The sequence below is a fragment of the Danio rerio genome, chromosome 1 (assembly GCF_049306965.1).
Source record: "Danio rerio strain Tuebingen ecotype United States chromosome 1, GRCz12tu, whole genome shotgun sequence".
In the NCBI taxonomy this organism is placed as follows: Eukaryota; Metazoa; Chordata; class Actinopteri; order Cypriniformes; family Danionidae; genus Danio; species Danio rerio.
The window spans coordinates 2841690-2854780 of NC_133176.1; the positions used below are offsets into that span (position 1 = coordinate 2841690).

A 13091-nucleotide genomic window follows, 5' to 3' on the forward strand; every position below is an offset into this window, starting at 1 on the left:
CGATGAGTTGGCACTATCTTTCTAACGTTAACGTTACTTCAGACTGCTGGATCTTTTCCCCTCGTCATCATAGCTGCGTGAGGAGAATTTAACCGAATATATTAACCCAGTTGATCAATAATCCGCGAATATGCTGTATTTCTGTCCGGAGAGTCTACAGTTTGACATATGGTTCTCCCATCTAGGCTAGTCTTGTCATGAAACCGCTCCCAAACCGCGCGCCACACCCCGTGCGCGCGCGCCGAGCACGTGAGATCACAACAACTAGTTCATTATTATAACCATCATCACCAACACAGACACACACACACACAACTACTAGAACGATTCCATTATAAACGCAGCTGTCGACGCGTCACGAGCTTGCTGTGTGTCATTGTTTAGCTACGTCGCGTCTGACGTTTTCTCAGTGAATGAGACCCTTGCAAAGGCTAACCCTACTACAGTACTGATATTAATGTTATTTATGGAGCATATAAGGATCCTAGCATTATTATCGTGTTTTATTTTATATTATATCATCGTGATGCATGTTAAACTGACATGCTATAGCCATGCTTTGTATTATAAATTTATTTAGAAGATTTTCTTTTATTTTAAACATTGTCAAGCAGGTCTACAGGCAAAGGGTTTAACTAAATAAAAATACAACAACAACAATAATAATAAACTCAGCATAATTTAATGCAAGTTTACTTACATAGCTTAGACTTATACCTTATTCATAGTGCTTTTCACAATAGTTATCACTCCAAAGCAGCTTTAAAATAGGTGGACATCATTACTAGTGTGCGAATTACACATTGACTTATGGGGGGTCAACTTTTTTTTAGTAATTTAGTAATACATACTTCAGTGAACTAAATTTATGAATGTATTTAAATTACATCTAATTTATTAATACAATGTATTTGAGGGATATTTAGTGACTATTTTAGTGGTTACTGTAGGTCAAACTATACAAATGATGTGTCAAATTTAATTTTTTTAGGCTACATGGAGATATAAACACCTATTTTACAAGAAACATGTTTTGTGAATACTTAAGATGTCTATCGGTGCTCTAACTGCCAGTTTTAGACTGTTGAGTGATGTTTTTCCTAGCATTGATTGGCACGATCATGCATTCACAATGGTATCCGCATGTAAGTGTGACGTCACGCGAAGCAGCCTCCGGGTCCAAGCGCTCTATCAAACTGTATGGGGAGACTCATCAAATGGTAATAATAAACGTTTACAAAGTGTTGTAATACTTTCGATTACAATCACGATTGCAATATATACAGTTGAAACCAGAAGTTTACATACACTGTATAAAAAGGCACATAACCTTTAAAAAATGTTAATGTGACTAAACTTTTTATCTTTTAGGTAAGTCAGGATTATCAAATTTGTTTCTGTTCTGCTTAATATACCCCCCCACACATCTTGTTTTGATGTTCTTCAGGGGGATCAAGCGTTAATTAAGGGTGTCAGACCCCCCCAAACCCCTCTGTAATTCGCACCCTGATCATTACATTAGAGTCTCATTCAGAAAGTTAAGGAGTTGTGTATATAGGGTGGGCAGTATATAAATATAGTTAACCTGCTGTTAGGTCTGCACTATATCGTTTTAGCATCAATACCGCAATGAGTCTATCCATAATAGTCACATCACAAGATATGCAATGTTGAGTTGGGTTTATAGTTGACCAGAAATCACAGGTTATAACATAATATTTGTGGAGTCACTGCAGAATTGAACCATATTGAAAGTTTGTTATTTGTACGTGTTTTTATTAATTCCTGTAACTGTGTGAGCATTTAAAGATTGTTTAAAGCATTCAGGCACAATTAATTATACGGTTTGTAACTAATAAAGAATATTGTTATTAGATTATTTAAATAATAAAGACCCTTATTTTACATTTAATTATTCAATTAATTTACCGGATTACTGTTAAACCACAAATTATGTCACTTGATTTTTGCTCCATTGTTTTTATTTAACTGTAGTTTGTTTATTATATGTATATAATAAATAATATATATTTATATAAAATAATATATATACTTACACATGTTTAACTTCCCTTCAAAATAATCCCGATCAATCTAAATTAATGACTTTCCAAATAGATTAAATTTCATCTGGTGAAACTGTATTTATATATCAACAAAAATCGCAGAGAAAAATATTGCAATGTCAGATTTTTTCAATATCGTGTAGCTCTACCTACAGTTATACAGTATGTAATGTCCTTCCAGAAATGTTTATATTTACATGTAATACTAACACATGTTCAATTAAGTGTGTTAAGTGTTCGTAATATATTAATTAATTGTGTTAAGTGTTAGTAATATATGAATAACTTAATATGTGGTATAAACAACTCAATACATTTTAAAAGAAAGGAAATACATTTAATATTATCTATATAGATCATTTCAATGTGGTCATGTCATTGGCCTATGCTTGTTATCAAACTATTTCATAGCTGGAACAAGAGGCAATTCAATTATAACTTAATGTTAAAACAAACAGCTATCATAACATTATTTATCAATATGTGGCTCATTTTGAATTTTCAGAAGATATAAAAATGTAAACGTTGGGTCCATTGTTTTTGTTTATATCCCTCAAAATAGTTTAGAAGTAATACATAAGTAAGTAAACATTATTACAGCAATAATATATTTGTCATACTTTCAATGTCCAAAAAATCCCTATCTAGACTCTCTAAAACGTCCTAAAACACTTTACAAATAGACCAGAAAATGCTTTGTATTATACTACTTGGTTTTAGAAATTCAGCAAAGGTATGTAGACGAAAGGTGAGCTACCTGAGAAAGTGCTGAGAGACACAGATGTGGAAGAGGATATATGCTAAGATGCTTTTCTAAATCTCAATAAGTGTAATGCAAGTATGACCCAAATAGATCATCTAATTCCATGATCTAATTTTTATTTGCTCTCGCAGCAGGTATTGCGCCTTTCTCATTTTTTAAAACAGAATTAAGCCTCTGATAGTCTCCACATGCTGGGTGTTCGATGTCGGATAATGATTTTTGTTTAGTGAGGGGTTTGATGAGGGGTAATTGGTTATTTTTGGGTTTTGCAAAACCAGAGTTGTTAATCAACTGTTTACTGTAAACATCATTTAATCTTATATGTTTATTAAAAATAATTTTAACCTTATTTATTATATTGCTTAAGGCATTATGTATTGTATCTTTTACATTATGTATACTTAAAATATAATGTTATTAAATAGTAATTATTGATAATCAAACTGCTGAATGTATTGTAAATGCATTTATTTGCTACTATTCATGCCAATTTTACATAGAAGACCTCACATGTAGATTTTTTAGGTAAATGTTGAGGTTAAAAGCAGATGCGTTTGCATCACGCTTGTCCAATGCAAACACCTTTATGTTAAATGCTGATGGTCAAATGCCTCTCCATTTCCATTAAGTCATTAATTTAGTGGATGCTTTTATCTAAATTTATTCAAAACCCCTGGCAAAGTAAAAATGCATGCAATAATTGTAAAGTTGAGAACGTTTATTAATTCAGATCCGCACACAAAGCTTCATTTGGGTCAGCTTTCTGAAATCCATCAAACAACATCGATGTGAGAAATCGGCATGCTGCTAACAATCGATTATTGTCTGAAACGCGAGGCGCAGAGGTGGTTTACGTTTCTGTAGAACATTAACAATGTGTCACACTTGATGAAGTAATCATTAAACGGCTCCACAAGAACTCCAAACCGTGATATGTAACAGAATATCTGTATTAGGCCAAATAAATGAGCAAAAGCTAGAATTTGCATCAAATATTTAGGCTTAATGACTCGATCTGTAAACAATTAGCAATGCTTAATGCTCTGTCTAAGGGGAATCGGCAGGTTGTGCAGGTTTTGCTTGGTGGTTTTGGAATAGGAATGATGTCATTGAATTGTTTACCACTGAAACCTTACACTTTAAAGGATGTTGTACTGCAAACATTGACGACATTTGCAAAATCATCATTGTAAAATAGATATGTTCTATATTTTTTATCGTTTTGTGTTTAAATCAGTCCTAGTTTGTAGTGTTGTTCTTCTACTAATAAGTTATTTATCTACAGAATGTAAAAAACTCAGCACTTGTTTCTGTGTTGTGATGTGAGTTGCCCAAATAAATGAGGTTAGTTTGGCAAAATAACACAGTAAATCAATTCAACCTGTACAGTATAATCACAATGCAGGTGCATTAATTATTGGACTAAATCCTTTGGTTTTCAGTAGACATGGGACGACAAAGTCAAAGTTTTAAAGCCGCTAAAACTTTCTGTTATACCATTATACATTTATTTAACATGTTTTTTACGACAGCGTTTTTTTAGGGCAACAGTATGTCCACATCAAAAGCTACAGGTCAGCCCACGATTCAGGAAGCAGTTGAAAACACGTGTCTTATAAACCTACAAACATACAAGCATGCAATAGACCTGAACAGTGCAGTGGCTTTAATTCACATCCAAAGAAAAGAAAGATATTCAAAGATGCATTTTCCAGTTAGAAAAAATTAGATATAATTATTAGGTATGCTCCAATCAGGCATTTTTGCAGCCGATATCTTTGTCATGGTGATCGGCCGATACAAAGTACAGATTCTGATGCTTTAAGCACGTTTTCCCTCTAAGACATACGATATCTATGATACTTAATTGGAGATCACTTCTTACCTAAGATAATAATTTAAGGATTTTGCATATAACCCCATAAATGTGTCTCTTATAGCAATTTCAAGAGTTCACACTTAGCTGATGATTGGTAATAAGCTAGTTTGGCTTGCTGTCCCGGGAGATGAGATTCTCGAGCCTGGGGCTCCCTCCTGTTTGCAGGGCGAGAGGGGAGTTTGAGTTCAGGTAGATCCCCCCTCCCTCCTGCTGCTATGAGGGTGTGTTGCTGGTGGAATTTGGGCTATGGTGCTAATTTGGTTTAGTCAATTTACTTATGTCTCATGTTTTGGACTGTGGGAGTAAACCGGAGGACCTGGGATAAACCCACGCGAGCACAGGGAGAACATGAACTCCACACAGAAATGCAGACTGGGTGGGTAGAGACCCGAACCAGTGGCATTCTTGCTGTGAGTCCATAGTGCTAACCACTTGGCCGCTGTGCTGCCCTATAGAGGAAAAAGAGGAGGAGGGGGGTATAAAGGGGGATTCTTCAAGACGAAGATGACTAAAGGTAAGATGCTTGGTTATTTATGCTGAGTTAGGAATTGTCTGATTGGTGGTTCGTACATTAGCTTGACTCGGGGCCAGCCGTGTCAATAAGCATGTGATCCTCTCGAAATTAGTTGATAAATAAACTTCACTTAGGTGTGAACATGTCATGGTTAGAAGCAGTTTTACAGAAAATAATAGAAAAAATAAAATAAAATAAAAATAGGTAAGAAAAATGACAAAAAATGCAATGTGGAAACAATTATTACAAATTTATTAATTTCAAAACACTACTAGTTTAGGACATCACATGAAAACTCCTTATATTTTACAGTGTTATTTATTGCTGCTCACTAACCAAATAATCCAGCACAAAATAATAAGTAAAAAAAAATAATTTAGTAATAATTAGTGCAAGTAATAATTTTACTCTGAAAATAGATTAATAAATAAATAGATAATAAGAATACATTTAAAAACTAGTATTTGTTAAATGTAAATCTAAGCTACATATTAGCGTTGTATTTCCCTTTTAAAATGTAGTCAAAGGCTGCTGTACCTCTGTCTGAAAGGCTCTTTTAATCAACTATATTTCAAAATTGTTTGGTATTTTGGTAGAAACAGAAACATTGGTACAACAGTTAAATTGAAAAAGCTATAAACAGTGTAGCTTCCTTTCAAAAATTAATAATAGAGTACAGAGAAAATAAATAAATACATTTCCATAATTTAAAACAATATTAGGGCGGCACAGTGGCCTAATGGTTAGCACTGTCACCTCACAACAAGAAGGTTGCTGGTTTGAGTCTCAGCTGGGCCAGAGTTTGCATGTACTCCCCGTGTTGGCGTGGGGTGCTATGGTTTCCCCTACAGTCCAAACAAATGCGCTATAGGTGAATTGAATAAACTAAATTGGCCGTTGTGTGTGTGTGAATGGGTGTGTAAGGGTGTTTCCCAGTACTGGGTTGCAGCTGGAAGAGCATTCACTGAGTAAAACATATGCCAGAATAGTTGGTGGTTCATACCGCTGTGGGAACCTTTGATAAATTAGAGACTAAGCTGAAGGAAAATGAATAAATAATATTAAGGCACAGTTGGCAACACTTTGTTTAACGCGGTGTTGAGAAGCCTTTACGATTAATTAACCATGACGAATTAAAGTGCAGTTAATAGTGAAATCGGTTAATCGTTACATCCCTACTGACATATTTACTGTTCCAAAATATTCTAAATGCTTCTAAAAATAAAATATATTGTGTTCAATGGGAAAAAATAGTTGCTTTTTACCCTAAAAAATAAAACGTTTTAGAACAGTAATCACAATACCGTGGAACCTTGATATTTATTCAAAGTTATCCTACTGTCAGAATCTGGCCCATGCCTAGCTTTCAGCCTCAGTTCTGCATGTCAAATGAACAATTTGATCAATAAACAACATCCAGTAGGAGTATTTAGTGTAATCACATGAAGTTGACGGTCCGGGTTATCAGGGTTCGCTTGCAGCCGCATCGAGTGCGAGCGCGTGTCTCGCCTCATTGACGTTTAAGCAGTGCATTGTTTTAACATCGTTTGCCGTGGCTTTTGTAAAAGCACTCTGGCTGTCACATAATTGCAGTGTGCCTGCGGGAACGTGAGCCCCTAAAAGCAGGAGGCTACAGCTGTTCTATTGATTGGGATGGAAACATTGTGAAGCGGCGTCTGACTCATCACTTCTAGCCCACTGCATCATCCCTCACGTGATGCCGAGAGGCTTCCTGTCACCACGGATGGGGAGGGGAGGACGTGTCCTCATCGCCCTACGGTAACGATGCTCATTGTCATAGCGATGGGTTGCCAGGGGATGCAGAGACCTTGGAGGCAGTAGAGATGCGGCGTTTGACGGAGGTGTTAGACATGCCAGAGAATTCACAGTCTTTCTTTGGTGAGACTACACAAACGCTGCCTCCAGGGCAGATATACTTTGAAATCATCTTGAAGGAATAGTTCACTCATAAATGAGGATTTTGTCATCATTTACTCAGCCCCATAGCGCTCCACACCTGTCATTTTCTTTTCTCTGTGAAACTCTATAAAGATACCAGGCAGAAAGTTCCTGCTGCTCGTTTTTAGGAGAATCAAAAGGTGCTGTGATTTAACCTGAGCTCCAAAAAAGATGATAAAATTATTGATGTGATTTATGCTTGTGTTTTAAATACATGTCAGGATTTTGCAGATATATATTTTTACATATTTGCAGCCTAAAGTGATGGATTTTTGCATAATTTATGGCATTATTTGCTTTAAATCTTGCACAAATATCTTGTTAAACTTTCCTATTTTTGATCTAAAGAACCACTGAAATTGAAAAGTCCTGGAGGGACTGTCATAGAAATAAAAGTCTTATAATAAATAACCGGTTGTTTTGTTTGAAGATCGATTGTTTTGTTCAGAAACAGGGATTAAAAATTCATACAATGTTTATTTTTGTTCTTGTTGCGGTTCGCTTTCACACCGCAAAGCTTGTAAGCGAACCAAAAGCAGTTAAAACAAGTCTGGTGCGAGTAAACTCTCCTCACATTGGTCAAAGATTTAGGGTTTATTTCTCAGAGTCTCATCGATTCTTCTCAGCTGTCACATCGTTATTTTAAAATCTGATGATAAGCAGTAAGACAGCAGTAAGTGGAAAGGTGCACTTTAATTTTGACACCCACAGACATCATCACCAAATATAAATCAGGGTAAGACTTTTCTCATACACAGCTTTATTTCAGTTGTCAAGTTTTGTAAAAATGTGTCTATTTGATCTATCGATCTATAAAAAAACTAACATTGGCTAGAATTATAGGGTTTAATTATAGCGAGAAAAAACAGATGAAACAAGACTGCAGTCAGATCATGAAGCAGATCAATGTTGATCTTTCTTTCTTGGTGAAAGTGCAGAAATGAACTAAACGATAGGCCTGATGTAAAATATTGTAAGTTTAAAATACTGAAAAAATTTCAGATGGTAATTTCGGTCAATTTTCCTAATGGATAAACTGCTCTCTGTTATATTTCAGCATGCTTTTACTTTCGTATTTGACATAAAACACACACTTAACAGAAATTATGGCACCCCGCCCTACTCATATTTCTCTCTTAGCTGTATATATGGCAATTGCATTGACATAATACACTGTGATATTGCTTGGTTCGTTAGCTTGTTGGATCGTTTTGCTTTCTCACTACAATCGATCCAATAGAGTTTGTTTCGATTGAGCTGAGACCACCTCATTCAGGCTGTCTTGGACTGTTTGATTTGGTGCGAATCCGAGCACGATTGTGTGATTCACTTATCCAAAAAGAACCACGCCAACTAAGCAAACGAGACCGGTTCCGAATCAAACGTCTAGGTGTAAAAACACCCTAACATGAGAAATGCTGCATTTGCAGCTAGTAAATATAAATAAATGTGTAATTATTCCAGTTAGTAACAAAACATTTACACATTTTTTAAAGTAAAACTTATAATTTTAACTTAATATTTTTAAATAATCTTGCTGATGAGACCTATACTAGGCTTTTTGTTTGTCACTGAAGTTTTATAGTTCTCTGGCGTCATGTTGCTTAACCCACACAAAAATTATTGGACCAGTATCCTGCTTCTCATGTATATTTCATTTACTCTAGACACTTAGTGGCACTCATGACTCTTTATTGAGTTTTTTGTTCTTTTTTGGAGGTTGACCATGAAAATGGGATACACACTGCACATTTTAGACTCATCTTGTGTTTCACAGAATAAAATTAAAACATTGCATGGCTGAAGCAGCTGTGTGCCAGATTTGTGCTCACTCCTGATTGCTTGCCATTTAGGCTGCATTTACACTGCAGATCTTGATGGTCAATTCGGATTTAGTTTTTTGCTGATCTGCTTAAATCATCTTTTAAAGGTGACTCGTATCCGATTGTCTGCATTTACACAGCATCAGCAAACCCGCAATGGCCAGGAAAAAAAGAGAGCGGGCGCTGACTAAAAGCTGATAATTAAACAGTGCTTCTTTCTCCATTCCTGTATTAAATCTGTTCGCAGGGTTTCATTTTATAAAATTCTTTTTGACAGGCTGTTGACGGAAAAGTTCTCATTTGGCCATCTTCATTTAATCTAGGCTTTTTTAAACCTGTAGGCGCCTTAATGTAATGTCCATGGCGTGATTTGTGCACGTGATATGTGCCACAGTTTTATATTAGTTTGTATTGGTAATGTGGCGGATGTTACGCTCTCTCTCTCGCTTTCTCTTCCTCGTTAACATGCTTAAATACTACTATATGACAGTATAAAAGCGTATTTAGTCCTCGTGTGTAAGATTTAAGGTTTGGGACTCTGCTGAAGTCTGTTCTGAAATGAAAGAGTCAGACTTGACGTCATTCGCAATGCTTTTTAATGATGCCCGACTTGCATTAACAGGTGAAAATCCGATCTACCTGCTTACACTGCAGACATGAGGACACAGATCCGATTCATATCGGATACATTTCCACATATGAACAAGGCCTGAATCTGATTTAAGTAAATCGGAATCCATGTAATTTTTTCTTGCTTACATGTACATGAGCCGAATCCAATCTGTGCCACATGACAGAAAAGAATCAGAATTGAGTCATTTAAACCATGCAGTGTAAATGAGCCCTTAAAAAACATTTCCAGTAATAGAGATGCATTTTCATCACAGTGAATGTGTATAGTTTGGAAAAACTTATTAATCCTCTGTTGTCAGGGTGTGAAAATGGGGGAATACCTTTAAGATCAGCATTCAGGAGTCTGTCAACGGAAGCTCTGAGGTCAGCCTGCCAGTTTGGGGAAACTCGGCCAACAACCGAGCCTCTGAGAGGGAATGCAGGACGCTATTGGCTAGATTGCGGATGGGCGGCCCCTCGCCGGAGGCAGTCTGGCAGGAAGGGGTTGGTTGCAGGAGAGGAAAGGAGGGGAGGGGTGTGAGAATGGCTGGAAATGTTTCAGCCAGATAGTTGAGCAGTGAGCAGACGCGCTCGTGCTTTCTGCGCTGTTGCTGAGAGAAAATCCCTGTCTCGGCATGGGCCGCCAGCTCGCCGCTTCGCACAGGGAATGACAACGCTTCACATGCTCATTATATACCGGAAGGAGTCTGCTTTATACACCAGGTAAACTGAGAGGGAAGAAAAGAGTACAACGTGCAAAGGAAGGAGGCTTCGCTATTCCAGTAAGGTGGGAGGAGAACATTTTATCCTTTAAAGTTCAGCCTGTTTTCCCAACACGAGGAATTTTGCTGCAATATGCTGCATGCGGGCAGGGGTGTGGAAAGTGAGGGAGGGAAAGCTGAGAGGAGGTGTGGAGTTGTGTCAGTAAGTTACTCAGTCTTTATCCCATGTGTATTCCCATTTCTTTTCCGGTTCCTTTCCTTTCAAATTTTTTAAACATCTGTTAGTTCCAGCTTTTGGAATTAGTCTAGTTGCATTAGTCTAGTTAGAGGGATTGAAGTGGAGTATTTGCTTTGTACGAGGTTGTTTTATAAAAGTAAATAGCAATTGTCATGCTTCCAAGGTTAATAGTCAAGTATATTTAGCAGATGTTTTATTCCCTGAAGTTTTCCGTTTCGTTTCTTAACATCTGGTTTTAAGAGTAGCACATATATTTGTAGTTAGAGTTACATTTTTTTGTATAATTAGCATACTTAAAGAGTTTGTTTTATAAAATAAAGTAGCTTTTTTAAAATTGGGAAAACATTACCAAGCCTACAACATGTATAATTCCAAGCAATCTGATTAGTAAGGGCTTTATGCAAATTTAGTAAACGCCAGCATCTTTCACGTTGGTCTGATGAGACATCCGGCCTTAGATGTACAGTCCAGACTTTAAAAGAGCGGGACCTGCAACGTAGCAGGAAAAGGCCGCATTTGTATTGAACATTTGGCAAACGTGTTGGGAGGAAGAGTGTGTGTTTTTTTAAAGAGGGAGACTGACTCTGCCCTTCCCGTTAAAAAAGGCATGAAAACAGTCCACAGACTCTTTATTAGGCAAAGCCATGAGAGCAACAGCACCCTTCTGAATCGATTAGGAACACGTTTAGACAGACTCGCAAAGGTAATTAGCCTGCACCTTTTAAGGCTTTACAACTGCCAGGCGTGTTTCATGAACAAAATAGCCTTTATTATGAGACTATTTTAGTGGGGGCACCGTATTGCGCACTTGTAAAGAAAACCGAGACTTTGTGCCAACATATTAATTTCAAGGAAGAAAGTTTGTTGTGGAAGGGAGGGAGTATTGAGTATTTCAATGCAAACTGACGTCGTGTTTTCATAACTTGGGCAAGAATTCTTCTACCTCTTTTTCCAGTCTTTAAAGGTAAATTAGTGTATCATAATTTTTTTTTTTCCTGAGGAAAGTTGGCGGAAAGATTCTGAAGACCCAGTGCAAATGTCTGTCAGTGGCTAAGTAGATCAGATCTGTGCCTAAATGATCTTCTTAATTAAATTGCACATCAGTTTCACACAGCCTGAGGATATGAGCGGCGCACCAGCCAGGCATGGCTCCTGTCCATGACGCTATAAATAACTAGAGACGATGATCTAGGGGATGAAAGCAGCCTTAGTGTTATAAAGATAATAACTTGGGTCACCGAGATTCAGTTTTACATTAAGGCTATTATCATATGACATACTCAGTTTTGCTGACCACGATGAATCGAGTCTGCAGCGTTTTTCAAACCGAGAGTTTGATGGCGTTGGAAGCCTTACCGAGTTGCTGATTGCTTTAAATATGATCATTGGCTTCTAATTACATTATTGTGTGATTGTTTATCAGAAGACATTTCCATAATCGCTTTGTATTCATTCAGCTGTGTACAGAATGACGGCAGTACGTGATCTAATTACTCAAACATATGACTTTAATGAATGTTTACAGTCGCTCAGCTCTCAACTAGGAAGATAATGCACTATTTAAAGTCGGATGATTAAAAAATGTCTGGATGTGCTTGTGTAAAGTTCTTTGTACTTGTCCAGCTGTCAAAAATGTGGCCTAGATTTGTTCTAGCAGTACTTGAAGTGGTTGCTTCCAAAACAGAAATCTACTTGACCTTGTCCGTAGCCTTCTCTGCGATATGATCATAGAAATGAAAAGCATTTTCTGCCAAAGCAGATAAGTGTAAACCTTGCCCTGCCGCTGATTTTATTGTCAGGCTCACAGATTCAGTTCAGAGTAGAGCTGCACGATTCTGGCTAAAATCAAGATCTCGGTTTTCTCACAATTCTATAGATGTAAAATAAAGGGTAATATGAGTAGGCTATTATTGTTATTTCTCAAACATATGGTAAAACAACAATAATAATATTATGTGTAGCTCTACTGTTGGTTAAAATGCTACATTTTGAATAGACTTTAAATGGTGGACTTGAACAACTTTAAATCTGTCCTGATCATTAATGTACAGTAAAGTGACGACATCAGAACACAACTATTCATAATTCTGTTCATAATTATTATGTTTGAGAAATATCCTGGCAATCTACCATTGACAACGTTATTAGATCATTTATTCACTGGTAAAGTCAGACATTTGTCATTATCAGATTTCCTCTTGCGTTATATTCAACATTATATAGGCTAGAGTATTTATACTGACACTAGGGCGACACGATTCTGACAAAATTGTGAATCACGATTTTATTTTGCTTAAAATCAAGACCATGATTCTTTCTCACGATTCTGTAAATGTAAAATAAAAGTTAATATGATTAGCCTATTATTATTGTTAATTCTCAAACACATGGTAAAACAACAATAATATTTGGCCTATGTGTAGTAATACTGTTGCTTAAAATGCTAAATTTTGTATTATTGTAGACTTAAACAGACTTTCAAAATGTCCTGTTTGTTAATTCACAGTAAAATGAT

General features: G+C 36.5%; 1 protein-coding gene across 54 annotated transcripts in view; it reads left to right on the top strand.

Moving 5' to 3' along the window:
- The window catches only part of mbnl2 (muscleblind-like splicing regulator 2), a 114893-nt gene that overhangs the window by 1001 nt on the left and 100801 nt on the right, over positions 1-13091 (top strand). For 15 of the 54 annotated variants that reach the window (XM_073946228.1, XM_073946346.1, XM_073946414.1 and 12 more), the window contains exon 1: positions 10131-10403. The exons of 19 other annotated variants lie outside the window; for them this stretch is intronic. The gene's annotated coding sequence lies outside the window, so the exon portion shown is untranslated. Of the gene's footprint in view, positions 1-10130; positions 10404-13091 lie in introns of those variants that run through there. 20 more of the 54 variants (XM_073946230.1, XM_073946421.1, XM_073946367.1 and 17 more) reach the window with 2 other exon arrangements.